Here is a 22,294-nt window from a genome sequence, read left to right as displayed (position 1 = left end):
TGTTCCATTGATCTATGTTTCTGTTTTTGTGCCAGTACAATACTGGTTTTTTTCTTTTTTTAAGATGTTGGGGGTAGGAGTTTATTAATTAATTAATTTATTTTTGCTGTGTTGGGTCTTTGTTTCTGTGCGAGGGCTTTCTCTAGTTGTGGCAAGTGGGGGCCACTCTTCATCATGGTGCGCGGGCCTCTCACTGTTGCGGCCTCTCTTGTTGCGGAGCACAGGCTCCAGACGCGCAGGCTCAGTAGTTGTGGCTCATGGGCCCAGTTGCTCCGTGGCATCCTCCCAGACCAGGGCTCGAACCCGTGTCCCCTGCATTACCAGGCAGATTCTCAACCACTGCACCACCAGGGAAGCCCTACAATACTGTTTTAATTACTGCAGCTTTGCAGTATAGTCTGAATTCAGGGAGCCTGATTCCTCCAGCTCTGTTTTTCTTTCTCAGGATTGCTTTGGCTATTTGGGGTCCTTTGTGTTTCCATACAAATTTAAATATTTTTTGTTTTAGTTCTGTGGAAAATGCTATTGGTAATTTAATAAGGATTGCATTGAATCTGTAGATTGCCTTGGGTGGTGTAGTCATTTTCACAATATTGATTATTCCAGTCCAAGAACATGGTATATCTTTCCATCTGTTTGTGTCATGTTTGATTTCTTTCATCAGTGTCTTATAGTTTTTGGAGTCTTTTCCTCCTTAGGTAGGTTTATTCCTAGGTATTTTATTCTTTTTGATGCGTTGGTAAATGGGATTGCTTCCTTAATTTCTTTCTGATTTTCATTGTTAGCATATAGAAATGCAACAGATTTCTTCTGTGTATTAACAGAGTAAAATTGTATCCTACAACTTTATTGAATTCACTGATGAGCTCCAGTAGTTTTCTGATAGCATCTTTAGGATTTTCTGTGTATAGTATCATGTCATCTGCAAACAGTGATGGTTTTATTTCTTTTCCAATTTGGATTCCTTTTATTTCTTTTTCTTCTCTGATTGCTGTGGCTAGGACTTCCAAAACTATGTTGAATAAAAGTGGTGAAAGTGGACATCCTTGTCTTGTTCCTGATCTTAGATGAAATGCTTTCAGGTTTTCACCATTGAGTATGTTGTTAGCCTTGGGTTTTTCGTATATGGCCTGTATTATGTTGAGGTACGTGCCCTCTGTGCCCACTCTCTGGAGAGTTTTTTTCTTTTTCTTTTTTTTTTTTTTGCAGTAGGCGGGCCTCTCACTGCTGTGGCCTCTTCCGTTGTGGAGCACAGGCTCCAGACATGCAGGCCCAGCGGCCATGGCTCACAGGCCCAGCCGCTCCGCAGCATGTGGGATCCTCCCAGTCCAGGGCACGAACCCACGTCCCCTGCATCGGCAGGCAGACTCCCAACTACTGCACCACCAGGGAAGCCCTGGAGAGTTTTTCTCATAAATGGATGTTGAATTTTGTCAAAAGCTTTTTCTGCATCTATTGAGATAATCATATGCTTTTTACTCTTCAGTTTGTTAATGTGGTATAGCATACTGTTTGATTTGTGGACATTGAAAAATCCTTGCATCCCTGGGAGATCCCACCTGATGATGGTGTATGATCCTTTAGTTTCATATTCATTCTATCTAACTCAATTTCAAGCTCATACAGTGAGAATATATGAAATATTTATTGTTTCTCCAAGGTGCCAGACTCTTTCTAGGAGCTAGAGATATAGCAATGAACCAAGTAGACAAGAATTAAAATCCCTGCCCTTATGGAGCTTATATTCTTGTAGGAGAGAGAGGAAAAAAAACAAAAATCATAATAAATTAGTGAGTTTATTTTTTGTTAGAAAGTAGTAAGTGCTATGGGCAAAACTATAGCAGGGGAGATAGGTGCACTAGAGGAGGGCTGCAAGATTAAATGGGGTAGTCAGGGTAGGGCTCAATGAAGAGGTAACATTTGAGCAAATACTACAAGAAGGTGAGGAAGTGAGCCATATGAATATCTTGAAGATTTTCCCCTTAGCAGGAAATTAATATATTTTGTCTGATAGCTCTTTGATACCTATTTAACTCTTCTATTACCTCTTTTTAAAAATTATTTATTTTGGCTGCATCTGGCCTTCGTTGTGGCGTGCGGAATGTTTAGCTGCGGCATGCATGTGGGATCTAGTTTCCCGACAAGGGATCAAATCTGGGCCCCTGGTGCATTGGGAGCCTGGAATCTTACCGACTGGACCACCAGGGAAGTCCCTTTATATTACCTCTTAACTTCCAAGGTATGTATGTTTTATCCCTGGGTAGCCTTGTTGATTGCTTAGAGCATGCATTATACTTTATGTTTGTGCTAGTTCACAGAGCTTCCTACTCATTACTATGCGTAGGTTAAGAACTCAGTGATTGTTTATAGAAAATAAACCCACACCTATCTTTCCTGAGAATTCTTTTTTTTTTTTAAGCGCAGAAACTGAAGTGTGTAAGTTTGCGGTAAAACTCATCCCTTTCACCTGTACCTTTATGAAACATCTTTTCTGAGGTTTTTTAGCTTGTTGTTTTCAATTAAGCTAACTCAGGACAAAGCACAAGTTAATTGTAGGGAAATCTGTAGCTTGAGAGAATTCTTCGGGAGGTGAAAAAGGTCAGGATATAGGATCAGGGAGAAACATAACTGATGTCTTTAATGCAGTCCTAACTGTGACAAAACATTTTTAGAAGTCTTATTGCAAGTTGAAAATTGCAGTTATACCTTATGTGATCTTAATTGAAACCAGTTAGACTTAATTCCAAAAATCCAAACAAATGACTAAAGAATGCTGTTAAGAAAGCTGAAAAAAAGATACCTAAAAAGTATATATATATATATTTTTTCTTATGCATTCAGCAGGATTTTCTGCCATAGATTTATCTGACAGGTGCGGCCTGTTTGTCAACATGGTCTGTTTAGTAATCAGGTTTCTTAGTAACCAAACCTCCCAGAATAGGGCCCAAGACAGCCCCACCTCTGACCAAGCCCCTGTCCACAGTGAATGGTGTAGAGAGATGGCAGAATGATTCATTTGGTTGCCCCTGATCTCTTCCAGAGAAGAACCATGGCCGACAACGGTAAATTACCTTCAGGATGGTAAATTAATTACTGTCAGGCTTGTTACAAATCCAACCAGTCAGAGGTACTGATCTGTCCTCCTTAACACAGACTTACACCGTCTGGTGCTGAGGAATCTCTTGTTCTTTTTCTTCAAGCAACTATATCAATATAAATGCTTCTCAACCTGGGACCTATGCAACACTGAGCATTATTTTAAACAGAGGTCTTTACATTGAGATGTTTTGTCCCCATAGAGGTTGATGGAGTAACACAGTGTACAGCTGCCATTCTCCAGAGAGACCCTCACAAAAGCAGGTTGTCTACCTCCTGTCTCCTAAGGCAGCCTCATGAATAAACCATCTTAATGTTAGGTCAACTGCATAAATAATTGAAGGCTAGGCTTGGGAGGGAAGAGGAAAGGTGAGTATGTGGGACACAGATCGTACCACCAGTAGTCTGTCAGCTGAGGTTTGGGAGGGTCCTTGCAGCTTGGTGACAGGTAGCGCATCCATAAGCTTCAGCTGAACAGAAATTCCATTTCACCTTATTGTCCCCTTTCTGGAACTCAGCTGGCAATGGATGGGAACTGATACAATCTTAAGCTTCCTCAGAATGTGCCCAACTCCTGCTCTTCTGTGAGGCTAACTCCAAACTAGAATGATGAGGGCAAGTTTCCTCAGGACATGAATTTGAATCCTTATCTCCTTGTAGAGGGAACACCATTCACAGGTCTTTTGAATCTTTCCACTGGGAAACTGCAGAAACACTTTGGAGAGAAGCTTGCTTCTCTCATTTCTTACTGTGTGTTCTCACTCACTTTTCCTCACTAGACTGGAGTTATGTGGCATTTAAAAAATGTTCTTTCAAGTCTATTTATCCATCTGTCTCCTAGATCAGTCCCCATCCCTCAATCTTCTTCTCTTCCATGTATATTTCAAGTTTAGCTCTTTCTGCTTATGTCACACTTCCCTCCAATCTCTTTCCCTTGTTCTTTGTCAGCCAGCAAAAATCTCTCTCTTCTCATCTCCAAAACAGCCTACACACCATCTGTCGAGGTTGGCAGGCTCCCGTTCTCTCCTCTCTTTCTTCCCCTGGTGGGAGTCAGTCAAGATAAGCATGTGGATCCCCTGTGAAGCAGCTAGAGGCAAACTGGACCCATCTGATGGTTCCTTCTTCACTAATGACTGCAGTTTCATGGGATTAGAAGTGAGCTTTGGGTACCAGTCTGTCTACTTGGACCCAGGCAAAGAGATACACACAGGGGGTGTTTAGGAGAACAGACTCTAGGGTCAGACAGTTTTGGTTTCAGTTCTGGGCTCTACTAGTTCTGTGATCATGGGTGAGTCACTTAACACATCTAAGCATCCTTATATAGAAAATAGATATGTATCTTCCTCATAGGGCTTACGGTGAGGAGTGAATGAGATAATTCAGAGCTTAGCACAGTCGCCTGGCCCATAAATGTTAGCTCTTATCATGTCATCCCAAACTGATAAGCAAAAGCCCAATATTTTTCTCAGTAGTTAAGAGAAATATTCAACACTTTCATGTTGCAGAAATTATTGTTCCAATAATTGCTCTGCTATGAGCAGAGGTAATCGGGGTCTCCTGCGAACTTCATTTCCTATTACTTCTTATTTTTGATGGGAGGTTCCTTGACAGTTTGAACCTCCTTTAACATGGAACGGGTAAACCTTTTGCAGCTGAGACAAGAGACCTGGCTTCTTTAATTGACAGCCCACTGCATATATCATCATGCCTCTCAGTATACTGTTGCATGCCCACTTCAGCTGTGGACGGATGGGCCTGGTAATTATCAGAGGATTAGTCTAAGAGGGAAGTGATTTGCAGAAATAGAGATGAGATTAGAGAAGACCCACTGTGAAAGCCGTCTGGTCCCAAACTCAGTCTAACATTTTCTTTTCTCTTACTACACTGCCTGGGTCTGTGTATATATGTTGGTTTGTGGAGAGGAAATGAGCCCATCCAAGCCCTACCCTTATGGAAAACATCACTCATCTCCCTGGTCCAACTGAGTTTCAACTTTTATGACTACCAGTGGCCAGACCTTACGTTCCACTTTGGATTATTTATAGTGGTGGGTCAGAACATGAATAAATGCAATTCACAAAACACTTAAAACTTAATTTACCCAAGCCTTCCTACAAATATCTCATTGGAGCAATGAACAGGGCAAAAGAGATCAGGTTTTACTCTTCTCAACCAATAATCAGAAATGAATAAGCAATCAGGTAGCTGAAACCATAAGGTAAACAAGCAAAGACCCCAAATAACTTAAAAAACCAATTAGATTTAGGGATATCCAAGACCGAATAGTCCAAGAATAACAAAGATTTGACCGAGTGGTAAGAGCCAGCCTGCAAGGGCTGTAGGGTGAGCCCGTTCCAGTGGATGTAACTACCCAGTAGTAGCCAACCACTGCCCATATGGGATAGAAGAGCCTGGGAAGAAGAAACCCACTTGGGCTGCAAGGCATAAACTGTTCATGGGAGTCTTGTGTCCAGATGCAGTGCAGTGAAGACAGGGGCAGGCTCTGGCCACACTTCTTCTTCCTCCCTGTACGTTTCATTGTGAGGATCTCAGGACATATGTTTTTTTTCACCCACCTGGAAGACAAAAGCATGGTCGAAGACGAGAGCATGTGATGGGTGAAGGGAAGGAGCCAGACCTCCTCAATAACACAGTCATGTTTCCAAAGCAGTTTTGATCAGCAATAACAAATGCCTGGATATGAGCAATTGTAAATGATTTCCCAGGCTGTGAGGGGGAGGGATTAGAGAGACAATTAAACAAAATCATCTGTGTTATCTTATTGACAGCAAATATCTGCCTTATGTTAATGGCATTTATAGGATCCACAGAGGTAATACTAATGGAATTATAGGGGACGTAGCCAGGAATTCCCAACAAGCGCCTATGGTAATTCAATTAGAAGAACTTTCAGGAACCATAAAATTGCATGAAATTCGTAGTTTCCCCTTTGTTGGGCAATTTAACAAAATATTTATCAGTCTCTCTTTGCATGGGGAAGGAGATGAAAGTGTGTGCTTTCTTGAACTTGAGCCATGCTACTAAACCATGTCTCAGGTAGAATTTAACAGTGAGAACCTTGCTGTGTCCAGCATGTGCCCTCAACAAAGGCGAGGTCTTTTCAGCACACTGTTGAGGCATTCACAGAATGAATTGTTCTATGCATGTATGTCTTTCCCATCACATGGTGAAACTGTTTAAAAAGTATTAGCCTGCCAGTGCTGGAAGGAGACCTAGCTGTCATCCATTCCAATCACCCCATTTTATTCAGGAGGCAACAAAAGCTCAGGGGAGTAACTTGTTCAAGGTCACGGAGCTAGTTATGGCTGAAAGCTGCAACTAGATCCCAGATCCCATTCTTCCCCGCCCATGACCCTAGATTTTTCCATGCTACTACTGCAATAGAAATGCTGGTGTTAGGGCTAGACAGAGATTGACGTATGGAGAAGGTAGTAGTGATACTTATGAGTTGGTTAACTGTATATCTTATTGTTTGTACCATGCAGAAAAGAATATCACTGACATTCTTTATGTCCATTATTACTCAATAGAAGACACATGGGAGGGTTTTTTTTTGTTTCCTTATTTTCTGTTTCATCCAATAACATTTTTTAAGGTAAGTTGTAGAAAGCAGATTTTCTACGCGACACCCTAAAAATCTGTCTGTATCATATGACTCAGTCCTGCTTCTTTCCATAAAGAGGGTATTTTACTTTGCCATTGTTTTGTCATCCACAATTCAAAGAGGATAGATAATGGGGTTCTTTCCCCTAATATGTCTCTGAGAATCCAGGTCGAGACTGAGGACACTGTGCTGTGTCCCAGACTCCACCTCACCAGGATACCCAAGGACAGGATCACAAAGAAGATGAGAAATAATCATTTGCCTGATATCAGGCAATAAGGATAAGATACATTCTTAATTTGCAGGCAAAATCTTGCATCTAACCATTTAGTGTCTCAAATCTCCTTCTATCCCCTTTTGATTTTCATAAGCCCTCATTTTTCCCAGTCTCCTGAACAGCTACCCATGACTAAGAAGATTTAACTCTCTTTCCATACATATAGGGATGTCTTGTACATATCTGCATATGGATAGAAAAGGTGTGACTATAAAGTGATGAGTTTTGTGTGTGTGAGCACGCATGGATATGAATGAAGAATATACATCAGGACCTGCATTACCCAATCAGAACTGGCCCTCAAATAGCCTCTAATTCCCTTGAGAGGCTCATCACTATCTCCAGTGATACTCTACTAATTAGAACATCTTGGGTATCCTTTTTAAAATATCACTTTTGGGACTCATACCAAAATGTTTTCTACTCATTTGTTCATTGTTTCGTCAAACACTTTTCGGTCACTTATCATATGTCAAGCAATATGGCAGAACCTGCAGGTATAAAATTTAAAAATTTAAACTCCTCCATTATTGAGGAGTTTATAGCCCAGGAGTTTCCTAAATGCAGCCCACTCATTTTCATTGTCTTCTTTTATTCATCATATTTGGTTCTAAGGGACTTATTATTTAAACATAAAATATTTCCTCAAAGGACAAATATTTGCCACCATTAATTATATTTACAAGGATGTGCTTCAGGTTTTGGAAACGCTTCCAAAAATATTTTGGGTCATTGCCACATCCCTGGAATAAAACAGTGTACCTAAGGGACTTCTCTGCTGAGCTAAATACTCTTTTTAGATGTTTACATTCTGGCATGTTTAGCCAACTATTGTTACAATTTTATCTTATGTTTTACACTCTTTCATATCTTTAAATATTTATGTACACCATTGGTTTTCATGCTTTTTTGACTCTTCCACCATATGGAATGAACTTCAGGTGCTGACAGCGCGCGCACACACACACACACACACACACACACACACACACACACCACTGATCCCAACAGGTCAAGAAACAACACTCACCGTTACAAGGAGGGGTGCTCTCTAACATTTTCCTCTTTTGTGTTTTTAGGACCTAACTTAGCTCATTAATTCAGTTCATAGGCCACTAAGGGGTATCGACTGCAGTGTAGGGTACTTGGTGTGACACTGTTATTTTTTATTAAGTTTAAATACTTCCCTAAATACAATACAGAAGAACTATCACGTATTCCCCCAAATTACAATCTTCCAAAGCATCCTGCAAGTACCACTTTTAAAAACAGCTTTACTGCACACGTTTGTAGTACTTACTTATTTATTAGCTAGCTAGCTAGCTCTTGCTACTTTCCCTGTTTTTACCCTATTCTCGATTCCTAGGTGAAAAAAGTGTTGCCAGTGTACCACGATGACTTTCTTCTTTCTGCGTTTACCCCATCTCTGTGCTGTATTTATTTCTATGCTAGTGGTGTTTTCTTATTTAAGCACTTAACAGCTCTATCAAAATAAGCATTTAATAAAGTTAGGTTTACCACTTAATAGGGAATCTTTTATTATGCCAGATGACAAACTAATTGATTTCTTTTCTTTCAGCCTTTTGACCCCCTTCACCCATTTAAAAATGGTATCGTTACTCTTTTATAGTTTAACCTTATGCCCACAGACTCAGAGATGGCCCTGGGCAGACTTGCATAGGGCAAAGCATGTGTCCAGCGCCCTCTCTTTCCTTACAGCATCCTCTACTCTTCTGTGCCCACTCCTTCCCTCAGAGTACTGAGTCCTCCTAAGTTGTTTCCTACTTGATCTGGGTTTGAATCCCAGTCCTGCCTCTCTCACTGACTTTGTGCCTCTAAACAAGTCATTTAAGCCCTCTCAGCTGAAGTTTCTTTAACCATGAGATTGGGGAAATTGTGGGTTGCTGTGGGCAGAGTGAAGTCAATCCAACAGCAACTCCTGCAAGCAGGGGAGGGACTCAGTCCCTGAAAAGCATCTAGGAGAGAGCCACGTGCCCCTAGGGATGCCGAGGGGCAGAGCAGATGTCACTGGCCAGCCGTGGAACAAAGTATCCCCAAAGCCAACTGGAAAAAAATGTTTGGAATCCAAGTCCTAGATGACCAGCAAAGATGGCCTGCAGGTAGCATTGTTGATAACAGATCCGCCAAGAGCAAAAAAACCTGGCAGATGGCATTTTGCTCGTTTGTTGTTTCTTTTAAAAGTGTTTGGTGTGTACCACCACCACCTCCACCCCCCGCCCCCGCCGGCTGTTGCCTCAAAGCATTTGTAAAGAATAATGATACCTTCCTCACTGGGTTATTTTAAGATTTTGATGGCACTGAGTATGAAAGTGCTTTGAAAATGGTAGAGCGCTCTACAAATGCTAATTTCTCTATTTACCCCTTTTCAAAACTGTTCAAAGCTGACAATTTATATTGGGATAAGAAACAAATTCATGGTCGGGAGTAGAAGACTGATATTGTTGAATGAAATGCACACTTTAGTTGATTGCATTCTCCTAGCTCCTTTATTTCCAGCTCAAGCTATCCATTAGAATCACCTGATGAACTTGGAGGACTTTCCAGCGCCCAGCCCTCTACCCAGAGACTCTGCGCCGCTTGGTCTGGGGAGGGGCTCAGGCAGCAGCTTGGTGTAAAAGATGATTCTAATGTGTTGTCAGAATTGAGGACCACTGTCAAGAGAGGAAATCTCATATGTCAGAATTGAGGGGAAAACCTACATGATAACCAGACAAGGCTCTTACTGAGTCCAGGCAACCCTGCGTATACTCTCACAGATGCATGGGATTCTTCGCATTAATTTCTTCAATCAAAATACATTCATTGGGCAGCTGCTCTCTGTCAGGCATATTCTGGGAAATCAAAGGTAAATAATACAAAACTCCTATCCTTAAGCAGTTCAGTCCGTGGAAGACAGGCTTTCGTGTAAGTTGTAAGTAGTTACAATCGTATGTGTGAATTCTATAATGGGTTAAGGAGGCTACAGGTGTAAGACTATACATTCTACCAGGGAATATCAGGAAAGCTTTTCATCAAATGTGAAATTTAAACTGAGTGATGACAAACGTGTACAGTTTTGCCAGGCAGAGAATAATTATGACAGCTAACATTCATTGGGCCATTAGCATGACCAGTCACCTCTCTAAACACTTTACCCTATAACTCATCCAATCATTCCAATGACAGACTTAGGAGCTGAGTGCTAATATTCACCCCATTTTATTACAGCGAAGTGGTCCTCCAAATGCATGCCTCCTACAGCAGAGGGCCTTCCCTAGGGACCTTTTTAGAAGTGCAAATTCTCAGTCCCCACCCCAGACCTACTGACTGGGAACCTCTCTGGTTGGGCTTCTCCCTCCCCCTTCCCCTCCCCTTCCCCCCGCTCCCCCTTTCTCTCTCCCATATCAGGACACCACAGGAAGGTAGGCATCTGCAAGCCAGGAAGGGATGTCTCAGCAGAACCCAACCATGAGGGCATTCTGATCTTGGACTTGAATTTTCTGTTGTTTAAATCACTCAGTCTATGATATTTTGTTGTAGCAGCCCAAGCTGACTAATACAAACCTCTACCCAGGAAGAGGGAAGATTGTATGCAAAGGAGCAGAGATAAGACAAAGCATGGAATATACCTGAAAGCATAGATGAATAGGATGAGGGATAAGGTGTTGGATGAGGGGCCCACGATGGAATATGAGGTGTGATGAAAACTAAAGCATGAGAGATTGAAGTCAGATACTGAAGGCCCTGGTATGCAAGGGAAATATGTTTCAACTTTTTCATAGGAGCAGTGAGGAGCCACTGAAAGATTTTAAGCAGATCAGATTAGTATTTTAGAACAATAACTATTAGGGGAGAAATGAATGGATGTGCATCCGGTGATTAGAGGGGTAGATTGATGTGTTAGGAAACTCTTGCATGATTCCAGATTCAAAGCAAAGAAAACATGAAGTCATAGAAGTTTGGGTCTGAAGTTTAAATATAAGATGCACTGAGATTAAGATGCCTATGGAAAATGTATATAGAAATATATATATGTAACGTATAAACAGATGTATGTATAGATTTATATGAGTATGGGTGGGAGAAGGTTGCTTAAAGACAGACACTAAGCTATTCATATTTCTTATTCAGACTAGAGGAACTGGAGAGGGAAGGAAAAAATAATATTTCCTTATACCTCTGTATTATACTTGCTGCAATGAGCACACGGTACCTAATTAATTTTTTAACAAACCCAATAATGATCACACACGCACACACACATGCAGTTCTGGAGCTCAGGTGTGAGAGCTCGGCCTGAGGTGTAAATTTGGGTGACGCTGCTGTAGGGGTAACAGTGAAAGCTGTGGGAGTTGGGAAACCTTGGGACTGAGGAGAAAAGTCCTCCAAGGGTGGCAGGCAGGGACCTACCCTGTTTAAATGCTAGACAAGGAAAGCATGGGAGCCTAGAAGGAGTAACCTAAGAAGGGATGCCAGAAGTGTCCATGATCCTGAGGAAGCAGACTCGTCATCCCTGGCGTACCCCCAGCCTTCTTGACACGTAACAGATACTCCGTTGGCCATTCAACAACTGAGGAATGAAAGAATATATTTTAGCAAGTGGAGTGACATCTGTGTCACATACTGCTAGAAGAGTCAGATTAGCTGTGCAGTACACCCTTTAAATTTGTCAATTAGAAGATTTCTGAGTCAAAAGAAAAGCCATTTTAATCTTTATTTTCTTCTCTCTGTTGTTTCTCATATCTGACATCCCCTTTCCTAATCCTGAAAAAAAATATTCGCTCATAGATACACAAACACATAGCAGGCATACCTAGATTCAAATGGATGTAGCATTCTAGTTTTATCCCCGAGGTAATATCTTAGGAGAGAAAGAAAACACCCTTAGATATTTTTCTCATTGCAAGATGGGGGTAAGGGTGGGGGTAAGGAAGTGTATGTAAAGGTCTTTCACCCTTATTATACTGTATTGCTCCCAAACCGTTGAAGTCATGGACTTTTAATCTTAGCAGCATGATAATTCTCTTAAGAGACAGGAGGAAACATGAGGAAAATCAATGACCCGTTAGCAGCAGGGTGGTGGTCTGTGTTCCCAGCTTTGGCCACATGCACTGGAACACATTCTGTTTGCCTTTTTAAGGGCAACTTTGCAGAGCACGAGACCATCAAAGAGAAGGATTATCTGATCATTTTGACCATCATCTCCTCTGAGGTAGAAAGAGACTGGAGGGCCACCAACCCTCCCCCCAAATGTCCCAGGCAGATTGAATTGAGGGCTGTTAAGGATTAATTACCATAGTTGGTTACTCACAACATCTGATCTAGATTCCCTTGTATTCAACAGTTCTCCATCACGCTCCAGCTGAAGTCCTTTGCCTCATCTTTCTTTGGGGTGGATACAAAAATGACAGCATTTTCAGGGTAAAAATTGCTTCTTAGCATTCTGACTTTAAAATTTTGTTTAGATTGAGAAATTTGGGATGCAGGCATGTCCCAAGATTATTTTGTTGATGTTGTTGCATGAAAGCAGGGTAGGAAAGGGATTGAAGGATATCTCCTTTTTTAAAAAATGCACTGAATTCTAGAGCATGACCAGACTCCTCTTTTTTCCTTATTCTTCCAACCAGTGAACGCATCAGTAGATACCAATGGCTCTGGATGTAAAATATAGAGAGAATTTGACCATTTTTTCACCATCTCCACAGCTACCACTTTAGTCCAAGCCATCACCATCTTTTACCTGGTTGTTCTGACCTGTGAACAATTCTCTGCTCCACCCAGGGCATCCTAGAGGCTATTGTCCACAGAGCAGCCAGAACAAGGCTGCTACAACAGATTATTATATTCACATTACAGCTGGAGTCCTTACAGAGTCTGACAGAATCTGGTCGTCTACCTCTCTGACCTCACTTCCTCCTACTCTCTCACTCCCTGTCTGCCCTGTAGCCACTCCGGCCTCTTTGTCATTCCTGTAGCTCCTGCCTATACTCACTCCTACCTAAGCCTGGCATGCTTTTATCCTCCAAATGCCCTCTTAAGTTCACACCCCACTTGCTTCAAGTCTGCTCAAATACCCCATTACTTGAGTACTCTCGACAAAACAGCAGCCCTCACTGTTTCTCCCTATCCCCTTGCCTTGCTTTATTCTTCTTCATGGAACTGTTACTACCTGATATATTATGTATTTATTTGTTGATATGCTTCCCGAATGCACCCTTCCCCATTAGAATGTAAATTAAGGAAGCAGATGATTAGTGCGTTGCCTGTAGCAATTAGTCAATATTTTGTGGAATAAATATAAGCTACAAAGATAATATTTATTGTGCCTCGTAGTGTATAACACAGGTGTTGAATAGAACTTAGACATCCAAGGGTTCTGGAAGCCTAAACTTATGATGGTGTATCTATACTTTCAGATTATTTTCTCCTAATTTGTCCCTTATTTAATTGGGATAGGCTTGAACAGGAGTCTTCTGGCAATTTCAACTTCATCAATTGGATCATAAAGGACTGTTTCTTTAATAAAAGAGAAGGTGGAATGTTTCTTCAACTTTCTTTTGAGACCCTAAGGTGGGTCCTTCCTTGTTATGGGAAGTCAGAGATTTTGCATTGTACCTTTTGGCAGCTCCCATGATAACTAACACATTGCCTTACATGTAGTTGGTTGTCATTAAAAAGAGTTTGCCTGAAGACTAAAAATTGAGTAAATATTTCTCTGGTTGTAGTAGGTTTTTCCCAAAGCCTAGGGCATGTCTGGAACTCCCATTCTTGAATCTGGAATGAGGGTCAGCCTTATAAACCTTGATCTAATTGGGATCCATTGAGATGAAGTGAGATCCAGTGCTCTAAACAAAAGCCATATCCAGTTCACTTTTCATTCACTCAAGGAACATTTAAGTGCCTGTTATGTGTTAGGTAATACGCTAAGTACTGAGGATAAATGATGAGCCCAAAGGAGTCATGTTGCAGCCTATACGTAACTTAAGACTAGTAGGCGAGACAGACCTTGATCAAACAATGATTCAAACAGTTGTGTAAAATCATAGTTGGCAAGTGCTATGAGTAAAAGAGACTCAAGGTTGCTGGTGGCTATAATCGGAAATTTGACCCTGACAAGGGAGATCAAGGAAGGCTTCCTTAAGGAAGAGAATTGAGTAAGAAAGAACTAGAACAGAGCCCTCAAGGCAGAGGCAATATGAGGAGCAAATGACCTGTGGTTGAAGGACATTAGACTGGTCGGAGGTCCTTAAGAAGGTCTTCGTGGTGAGTGCACAGAGCAGGGTAGAACATACAAGACTGGAGATGTGGGTGAGGCAGGTCATTCACAGCTTCCTAGATAGTTTGATCATTTCTTAAACATATATCTAAAGAGTGATGGGAAGCCACGAAATAATTGATATGTTTGTGGGTTGAGAGTAAGGAGCTGCCTAACAAATTACCACAAATCTAGTGACTTAAACCAACTCACATTAATTATTCCATACTTCGCATGAGTCAGGAATCTGAGCATGACTTAGGTTCTCTGCTCAGGGTCTCACAAGTCTGCAGTCAAGGTGTTGATCAGGCTGCATTGTCACCTGGAAGCTCAACTAGGGAAGAATCAACTTCCAAGTGCTTTCAGCTTGTTGACTGAATTTTTTTTAAAGATTATTTTATTTTATTTTGATTTTTAAAAAATTTATTTTTTTAATTTATTTTTGGCTGCATTGGGTCTTTGTTGCTGTGCTCGACCTTTCCCTAGTTGCGGCAAGCGAGGGCTACTCTTTGTTGTGGTGCGTGGGCTTGTCATTGCCGTGGCTTCTTTTGTTGCAGAGCACGGGCTCTAGGCACGTGGGCTTCAGTAGTTGTAGCGTGTGGGCTCAGTAGTTGTGGCTCGCGGGCTCTAGAGCACAGGCTCAGTAGTTTTGGCGCATGGGCTTAGTTGCTCCTTGGCATGCGGACTTTTCCCGGACCAGGGCTCGAACGCATGTCCATTGGCAGGTGGATTCTTAACCACTGCGCCACCAGGGAAGTCCTTGTTGACTGAATTTATTTCCTTGCAGTTGTAGGTCTGAGGGCCCCAGCTTCTTACTGGCTGTCAACTGGAGGCTGCCCTCAGGTCCCCGACCCATGGCCCTGCAGAGGCAGTTTACGACATGGCTGTTTGCTTCTTCAAGGCCCCGGGAGAATCTCTGTCTCAAGTCTGGTAATGTGGAGTCTTACATCATGTACCGTAATCATGGGAGTGACATCCTATCCCCTTTGCTGCATCCTACTGGTTAGACATAAATTACGGATCCTCCTTGTACTCAAGGGGAGGGAGTTACGCAAGGGCCTGGGGGGCCACCTTAGGGTGTGTCCACCACAGGAGGGAAGAAAGAGATGACAGATGTTCAGATCTGACGCAGAGTGCATTGAAAGTCTAGATGAGAGATGATGGTTTAGATTAGGGTGGTGGCAGTGAAGCCAGAGACGTAAGGTTTAACTTTGAGTGTTATTTTAGAGGTCAAATTAACGGAACTTGGTGGTGGCTTGCACTTAAGGGGCTAGGAAGAGGAAAATGTCAAAAATGACTACCCGGTTTCTCTTGAATAAGTAGATCAGTGGCGCTAACTCTGTCCACTCAGTAAAAGTCATTGGGAGGCTTTAAAAAAAAGTACTCTAGGGCCTGACTCCAGGCTTTTAAAACCAGAATCTTTGGGGGTCCAGACATTGGTATCTTTTTTCTTATTTTTATATTGAAGTATAGTTGGTTTACAATATTGTGTTAGTTTCTGGTGTGCAGCAAAATGATTCAGTCATATATATATATATATATATAATATATATATACTTTTTTCCATCATAGGTTATTACAAGATATAGAACATAATTCCCCATGTTATACAGTAGGTCCTTATTATTTATTTTATATATAGTAGCGTGGCATTGGTATTTTTAAAAAGATTTTACAGATGATTTCAGTATGCACCCAGGATTGAGAACCACAAGACTAGATGTATTATTTTACCCTTCATTCTGATAGGAAACCACTTAAGATCATGAGGCTGGTTTTCAGGATGTTGAATTTGAGGACGTTTTGAGGAGACATCCAGTTAAGATACTCAGTCAGGTTGTACAGAAATCGTATGAGCTCAGGATGGAGACCTGGGCTAGAGGTATGAATTTCACATGATCTATGGGTAAACTGCCTTGGGTAGCCACGAATGGGGGTGAAATCACCTAGTGGTAGAATATATACTAAGAAGAGATAAAGGCCTGGCATTGGGCTTTGAGAAACTCCAACATTTAATGACTTAGTGTAGGAATATGAGTCTACAAGGAGTGGCCACAGAGAAAGCAGTAAAAACAGACTGTGAGGTCAAGGATGTCAAGAGAAGAGAATGTTTACAAAAGAGGCAATGGTCAGTGATGTCACATGAACTTATGGAAGTGGGCTGGGGGATACTCAGATGCCTGACTCTCTCCCCAGTAAAAGTTGTGAGTTAGAAAGCTTTAATTACTTTTAATTGAATCCCCAAACTAGCATCTGCAAACTTTTCCTCTTGTTTTCCTCATTACAAAGGTAATGACTGTAAAATGTAGGAAATTTAGGAAGAACAGATTAGCCCAAATGAAGGAAGTTTTAACTCCCCATAAACCCCCAAAACCCCGATGGTAACTACAATTGGTATGTATCTATCTCCTTGGAGTTCTTTTTTCAGCAGATATACATTATTTTTTAACAGAATAATAACCTGCATACTGTTTTATAGCCTGTATTTGTCACTTAATATATCCTGTACTATTTTTCATATCCTTACATAGCATACTCTCAAATGATTACATTATACTGAATTGTATGGATATGCCATAATTTTCTCAAGCAATCTATTATTTGACATTTAGGTTGTTTTAATTTTTCCACTATTATGAAGGTAACATTATAAAATATAAGACATAATTGTGAATGTGAGGGGTCAACCAAGCACTCAAAAGGTGGGATCCAATTTAGGGATAAGACACAGGCAAAGATCAGCTTTATTTCTGAAAGAGGTGAGTAGAGAATGTGACCTAGATCTGGAACTAAATCTGGCATAGACAAAACAAGCCTTCCCATCGCGACCTCTCCAAACCAACCACTGTGCAACAGAAGCAGAGCCTGCTCTGCTCACTTATTGGATGATAGAACAGGCGGAATGCATATCGACCACAGGCAGACAGCTTACAAAGAGAAAGAAGTCTAGAACTAACGGGGCCAGACCAGATCTGTTCTTCTCTCAGACTCACAGTACAAACAATTCCTGGTGACTCCTTCTCTTGCTGAAGTCTTCCCCATCTGTGGTAGCCAGCTTTCAAGATGGTCTTCAGTGATTCTCAGTTCTGGTATTCAAACCCCTGTGTAACCCCCTCCCACAGGGAATCAGGCTTGGTCTATGTGAGCAGTAAACACAGCAGAAATGATGGCGTGTGACTTCCAAGGTTAGGTCATAAAAGGCATTACAGCGTTTGCCTTGCTTTCTTTTGGATCACTCACTCAGAGGAAAGCCAGCTTCCGTGTTGTGCGGATAGTCAAGCTGCCCATGGAGAGGTCCATATGAAAAGGAACAGAGACTTCCAACCGAGAGGCAGCACCAACCAACCTGTCAGCCTTGAAAATAACCCAACTTAGACATGGAGCCTCTGTCCCAAGTCAGACCTTCAGATGCCTGTAGCCCTAGCTGACATCATGACTACAACCTCACAAGAGACCCAGAGCCAGAACCACCCAAATTCCTGACCCACAAAATTTGTTTGAGAAAGTGAATGTTCTTTATTGTTTTCAGGCACTAAGTTTCTGATAATTTATTACGCAGTAATAGATAATTAATATACCTTAGAAACGTAAGTGGCTCTTTGTCTCTCCCAGTTGCCGAACAATAAACATCTTTGTAGCTGAATCTTTGTGCATATCTGAAATAATTGTCTAGATGTAGACTTGCTAGATCAAAGGAAATGCAGAATTCCAGTGTTAAATATGGTTAAATCTTAATTGTGCTATTTTAGACATCATGGCATTGGCCTTAAAGTATGTGGTCAAACCATCACTACTCTTGTCCCATTCACACACTTGCCCGCAGGACTGTGTCTTTGTTTTCTGCCTGGAGAGAGTGGGACTGGAACAGGAGGAAGGACAGGACAATGCTAGGAGTCCCCAAAGGTTGATAGAAAGCATGAGGGGTCCTAGGGCATGTGCTGACTTTTGGAGGACCACTTCTGTAAATATATCAGAAAGATATGTGTTTATGAAGGCTCAATGTGGCAACACTGACAAGTGAGACTTGATGTACTGACAGAAGTATTTGGTGTGTTAGATAGAAACACACTGATAGATGGAAATTCAAAATTCCTGGAAAGAAGAAAAAGGACAGATGCTGAGCCCAGGAAAGAGCTGCGTGGAGAGAAGAGAGAGAAGGCAAGAATAAAAGAAACAAATAACCCCACAGCAATAGATATCACATATGGTACTCCAGTTAGAAGAAGACATAACTACTGCAGGAGAGGGAGATTTCAGCTAATGATCCCACCCATAGCAAGCTGCCCCTGTTTATGGGCAGGAAGCTATAAAGTTCCAACCATGGCAGCCTCATGCTTTTCAAAGGCCTAATTTTAGAATACTCTCGATAATGCCCCAGGAGTTGCTAGATCTGAATTAAAAACTCCAGGTCCCTCCCTCCCCCTTTTCTAAATAAAGGCTTATTGATTTGCTAATGGCCTTTATATCCCACTGAAAACAACCCTGTAGAAGGAAAGATGTTACCTAGAGCCGGGAGTGGCTAACACCTTGGAAAAACTCGGATCTCAGGTGGGAAGGTAGACGGAAGACAGGCTCAGAGAAAGCTCAGAGCCTGAGACAAAGGGAGGGGAGAAATGCAGGGCAGGAAGAGGTTTTGAAGGGGAAGAGTGGGGCTGCTGAAAATAAGGGTTGCCTTAGGATCCAGATATGAAAGGACAGGCACGTGGAAGTCCTGTGAGGAAAATGGTGTCCCTTGGGGGTTTGTTGGAACCATAGATTTGTCAGAGGAGTGGGGTGCAGTAAAGGATCTCTGGGCTGAGTGGCAAAGACCTGTCTTGATTCTAGTCCCAGATCTCCCCCCAGCAGGCTACATAAACCTACATTTTGTAACCACACCCTGGACTCGGGTGCTCCCTGTATGAAACAAGGGACCTATCTGTCTGTAAGTCTAGAATTCCAGATGTCAGCTACTGATGTGGTAGCTATCTTTCTGGGATTTTTTTCTCTACCTGTATCATTTAGAAGAGGCCCACACTGAATGGATGGAGGGTGACAGGAGGTGAGGGGAATGGATCAGGAAGCCAGATTTGGAGGAGGAAGCAGGAGAAGGAAGAAAAGGCAGAAATACAGACACAAGGGGACAGAGAAGTCAGGTGGAGGGGCGGGCAGTGGCCAGAACTGCAGAGAAATGGGGCCTTGAGGGAGAAATAGGCTGAGGAGGGTCGAGCCAAGGGTTTGCAACCTGGCCTCTGGATCCTGACAGCCCACCCTGGCCATTAAATTCTGCAACCTTGAAAAATTACTTAATCTCTTGAGCTCCTAATTTCCTGATCCATAAAAAGAAAATAACAGGAGAACACAATGCTATTTATTGTCCTGCGGATCAAACGAGACAGTGTCTGTAAGGCAATGAGCACAACATCTGGCACCCAGTTATTACTCAGTAAGTAGTCGCCACAGGTACTAAAAAGTCTCTCCGGTTTGGAGATTGGAAAGTTGTGGTGGGTTTGCAGAAGCCAAGCTTAAAGATGTCTGTGGACTCGGGGGTGGGGCTGTATGTACCTAGCTTCAAGAACTGTGTGGAGACAGTTTGAGGAGTGATAGTTTTGTGTCTCTGAAATAAACTGAACAAGCAAAAATGGGAAGATAAGTATTTTAAGAAGTGTGCTTACCATCCCCTCTCCCCAATGTAGTAGCAGGTATGACCCACTAACTGCTGATAACTGCCCTTCAGAGAAATACCTCCCAGGTACTGAGTCTATAAACCACGCGCATGACTCTCTGGACCCTCCTCCACAACGTTCTATATTTGCATCATGGCTTCAAATGTTTTAATACTGGCAAGCTACCTCTGGGGACTCTCCTCTTGGGGTGTGTCCGTGGTACCCAGCAATGTCCTTCATGATCAGACAAATTTACCTTTTTTCCTTTGCCCTTTGAGCCTTTTCTTGCGTATGGTCCCTACTTCTGTACAACTGTGCTGTGTTACAAAAAGGGAAGCTTAATCGTCATTCTGGAGGTTAAGAGAAGACATAGGACCTGGTAAGGGCCCAGATGTGACTGACCACACAGGTTGTGTTCTGCTCAACCGTGCAGGTCTAAGTCATTCACTTAGATTACGGTGTGAATGGTGTCTCTTGGTATTGTGCAAGGGTAATCTGAAACGCAGTATGGGGTGGCCCTGTTGGGGAGGGGAGCGTTCTAAGTCAGGATGAAAAAAAGAACCAAAACACAAGAACTGGGAACATCTTTAATTGAAACTTCAGGGGACAGCGAGAACAGAAAGCATATGGGTAATTGCTCCCCAGACCCTCCATGCCAGCTGCGATGTGAGGAGGGCAGTTTCAGCCTTCGGGCAGCTCATTAGGGCAGAGACTGAGGATGGATGGGGTGAGAAGGAAAGCCCTGTCCTGCTGAATCACCAGTGCCGGTTCCAGGAGCTGCCTGGCCATCCCCACAGGCTGCCTGGCCGAGGACTGAGCGAGCATGAGGCTGGAGAGTTGGCAGACTATCAAAGGGTGGCGGGGCCAGTTGAGAGCTGAAGAAGCGACATTTGTGAATGAGTGTGACGATGAATCGTTTCTATTTGTTCCGACTAAACCCCAGCTCCACCTCACACAAGTGAAGCAACCAAGTGTAAGGCGCTGAGATGGCTGGAAATGAAAGGATTGTCTGACCAGCTGTTCTAATTGGTGGTTGAAACTCTCAAGTCAGAACGTCTAAGACTTGGGTCTTGCTCTGTCGGATAGATGATGAGAAAAACGGAGACAGAAGAGTCCTCTTAATGCCTTACACTCATTTTTTTTTTAATTAGAAAAGCTTTTTTTCTTTTTTCTGATTGTAAAACTAATGCATTGTCTTGTAGAAAATTTGGAAAAAGAAAATCGTAACAGAGACAATAAAATGTATCCATAATTGCATCACTTGGCAACAATTATCAGTATAAATTCACTTGCAACACTTTTCTCTCAGGAGATCAAGGCATTCTGTGAATATTTTCTAATTCATTTGGCAGTACAGGTGTGTGAGGGTTGGTTGGAAGTGGGTAGTGCATCCTTTTATTATACTTATGGAGAAGTCAAAATAGCCAATTCACTGACTTGTTCAAAGTCTTTGTGATGGCAGTGTCTTCTGTCCACTTGTTCTGGCCTCTAATAATGAAAATAACCCGAACGATTAACATTTGTCTAGTGCTTTTCAATTGTAAAGAACCTTCCCTTGTGGTACCATTCTGCTATGTACCTTCTATATTTATTCACTTACATTCTAGTTCATAGGAAGCCATGATTTTTTTTTTTAAGTCTTTATTGAATCTGTTACCATATTGCTTCTGTTTTATGTTTTGGTTTTCTGGCCGTGAGGCACGTGGGATCTTAGCTCCCCTACCAGGGATTGAACCTGCACCCCCTGCACTGGAGGTGAAATTTGAACCACTGGACCACCAGGGAAGTCCCAGAAGCCATGATTTAAGGGAGATTAATTTAGTAGTTGGAAGTAGAAAGCCGGGAGCCAGGACTCCTGATCCCTTCGGCTGTGTGGAACCATGCTTCATTCAAAATCTTCATGCTTAAGGCAGCAGAAGAAAAGAGTATACTGATCCTCGTAAAGTTATAGTGCGTCTGCATTTACGGGAATAGTGTAAGCAACATGCATACACAGGGATATACAGGAGCAGATGAACTGTGGACCTATCCAGCCATGTTCAATAGGTAGCCACTAGCCACATGTGGCTCTTAGGCACTCCACAAGTGGCTCATGCAACTAAGAAATTGTTTGCAGATTTGATCTAATTTTGATTAATTTAAAAGTGAAAACGCATATACTCCAATTATTATAAAAAAATTTAAGTATGCTTAAAATAACTTGTGTTTATGAATCTTTTCCAACTGTAAATTATTTCAAATCTAAATACAGAATCAAGTATTTCTGATGAAAAATTTGTATATACGTTGAGATGTGCTGTAAGTGTAAAATACACCCCAGATTTCAGACTCGGTGTGAGAAACTTTAAAATATCTTGATAATAATTTTCTCATATTAATTACATGTTCAAATGAAAATA

The 22,294-nt window shown here is 42.0% G+C and overlaps 1 protein-coding gene across 2 annotated transcripts in view; it reads left to right on the top strand.

Annotated features, from left to right (window-relative positions):
* Window positions 1-22,294, top strand: part of BRINP2 (BMP/retinoic acid inducible neural specific 2) — a 117,783-nt gene that overhangs the window by 24,129 nt on the left and 71,360 nt on the right. The window contains exon 2 of one of the 2 annotated variants that reach the window (XM_049715632.1): window positions 15,041-15,183. The exons of the other annotated variant lie outside the window; for it this stretch is intronic. The gene's annotated coding sequence lies outside the window, so the exon portion shown is untranslated. The remainder of the gene's footprint in view (window positions 1-15,040; window positions 15,184-22,294) is intronic. 2 annotated transcript variants of the gene reach the window in all.

This window comes from Orcinus orca, chromosome 1, assembly GCF_937001465.1.
Source record: "Orcinus orca chromosome 1, mOrcOrc1.1, whole genome shotgun sequence".
Taxonomy (NCBI): Eukaryota; Metazoa; Chordata; class Mammalia; order Artiodactyla; family Delphinidae; genus Orcinus; species Orcinus orca.
Note: the sequence above shows the minus strand (reverse complement) of the source record. Positions and strands in the feature narration are given on the sequence as shown.